We start from the raw sequence: 2,556 nt of genomic DNA on the forward strand, positions 1-2,556 counted from the left end.
GTAACCCCCTAATTCCAAAAATGTCCCCAAAATCCCTCCCCTCCTCACATTTTTTCCTGAACTTCACCCCCTTCCCTGTTCCCCTATTCATTTTGTTTCTTCTACTTCTATAACTTCCATTTCTAAACGTATTCCCCTTTGATTTTTTCAAAATGGCCCTTTTGCAATTTTTATCAATTTTTCTTCCTCAGAACTTACTCCCCTTTTTGATCTTTCCCTATACCTTTAACCTTTTTCTCCTTTTAAAAATCCCCATGTTTTCCATTTTTTCCCCCCTCTATCCCTTTTCCCCTACATTCTTCTAACAGCTTCTCCAACCTTTTAAAATCTAACATCTTATCCAAATTTTTAACTCATTTCCATTTTTCCCCACAGAATTTTACCATTTGCTAAATCACCTTTGATGTCTACACATTTATTTTTTCTACATTCTAGAGGATAAAAACAGAATAAGGCATGGAACCTGTTTTAAAAGATCAGTTTTTAGTGCTCATGCCTTTTTTTTTCCAGGAGTACAGTTTGCACTTGCTAACCATATTTTTTTCAGAAAAAATTGAAAACATTGGCAAAACTGCTTTTTTGTACTGTAGTTTTTTCTTGAATTTTATTACATACACCTTATCAATCGTAAAAACAAAAATCAGATTCCTCCTCTTTTTTTTTTCATTTCATTTTATTTCCTCTATATGGATAGGTATGAAGGGGAATTTTGGCATTGATTTTAAAAGGAGGCTTAGAACTTTTGGGTGAAAATAAATGGGTAATGGTGCACTTTCTCCACTTTACACAGTATTGATATTTTGACATTTTTCCCGGGGATTCCAGGCGAAGGGTCCCCTTTTAAAATTTCAAAGAAATAGGGGGAGAAACTAAGATAAGGTTTGTAAGTCAACTTTGTTAATGTTGTTTATATTGTTGGCAAATTTTATTTTTTTTATCTTGTATTTGATTATTTTTATGATACTGAAGTTTTCTTATTAATTTAATTTTTTTTTTGCCTTTTTTCAGGGCATCAAAAAACCCCAAGGTTCTGGGGGGAAACAAAGGCCCAAAACCTCCAAGATGAAAAAAAGAAAAAAAGTCTTAAAAAACCTACAAATTATAAGTATCTGAAAACATTTCTTAGTTTTAAAAGGGAAAAAATATTCTATATTTTTTTATGTGTTAGAAGAAATAAACCCACCTTTTTTTAACTTTGTTTTATAGTGTTATAAAATTTTAATGCTTTTTTTTTTGTTTTAGCCCTCTCATCAATTCTGAGTTTGCAGGATAAATTTCATAGCGACAGTATTGTAAGTAACTTGGGGATTTTTCTTTGGTTTCTGTTTTATTTTTTTATGCTACATTGAAAGAATCATAAAAAAGAAACTGTTGTACAAAATTATATGATTATTTATTTTAAATTTAGGGGTTTACTTTAACTAACATTTAAACCCATCTAAGGCAGCATCCTACATCTGGTTGAAATGTAAACAAAGTTTTGTGTATCTGTGACTCTGAATGACCTTTGAAGTACGTTCAGACTCTATCCACTTCTTGAAATATGCCCGCAAGATTCCAACAGTAAGTGTGGATATGTATACTGTATAAAGCATTCATAATTGATCAAGGAGAAATGATTTGATGTTTAAAGTTTTAACAGATACAGCATTTTCTTATAAGGGAACCCTTGTAAAGAAAGTAAATATAGATCTTTGTGAAATTCATTTGCGGGAGGAATCTTGAGTACCTCAACAAATCCCAGCTAACAGGGTTACGGCAGTAGACCCAGAGATAGGTCGAGGAGAACTTGTTAAAACAGTTCCCTTAAAAGCTCAGCATTATGATCCGGGAAAGGGGAAACCTTTACGTGTTGGAGTTGAATTTTCCCGGGAAAAACCTCAGTCAGGTTTGCATTTTGTGGTGCCTAACACAGAAGGAACATAGTTGGGTAATATGTGCATGTGTTTATGTATTTCATATTCATTTTGTTCACCTGTAATTTTGGTTTATGTTCCAAACATTTTGCTGTAGAAAACATTTTTATATTTTATTTCAACTATACTGATATAGGATATTTGTTTTCAAAAAGGGGCACATATGTTCACATATGGCAATGAAAATAGTGCTCGATTATGGTTTCCTGTATTGATACTTGGAGTGAAGTATGCACTTGGAGACTGGAGTTCACATTTGATGAGTTTATGACAGCTGTAAGCTGTGGTGACCTCTTAGAGGTTGCCCTACACACAGGATATGAGACCGGAAAATTTTTTCCACTACTATCTTTCAACCCCAACATTTTGCCCCAAATATTGCTCTTGTTGTTGGGTAAATGATTAGACATCCATTGTTTTGCCTTTGTCTTTTTGTTTTTGTTGAAAAAAAGCAATTACTCTAATTTTTGTTTAAAATAATATGTATTATATTAGTGTCATCGGGGTTTTTTGGAAAATTTTGGATGATTTGTTGAAATGCTAATACATGTAACACTTAAATCACTTTTTTGTCATATATTTGATGTATGATCTGTCTATTCACAGCCGTTTGAGATATATGTAGATCCCTTCATGAATG

At 32.6% G+C, this 2,556-nt stretch overlaps 1 pseudogene; it reads left to right on the forward strand.

Moving 5' to 3' along the window:
* Positions 1-456: 456 nt before the first annotated feature.
* Positions 457-2,556, forward strand: part of LOC119570453 — a 5,703-nt pseudogene continuing 3,603 nt past the window's right edge.

This window comes from Penaeus monodon, unplaced genomic scaffold, assembly GCF_015228065.2.
Source record: "Penaeus monodon isolate SGIC_2016 unplaced genomic scaffold, NSTDA_Pmon_1 PmonScaffold_2738, whole genome shotgun sequence".
Taxonomy (NCBI): Eukaryota; Metazoa; Arthropoda; class Malacostraca; order Decapoda; family Penaeidae; genus Penaeus; species Penaeus monodon.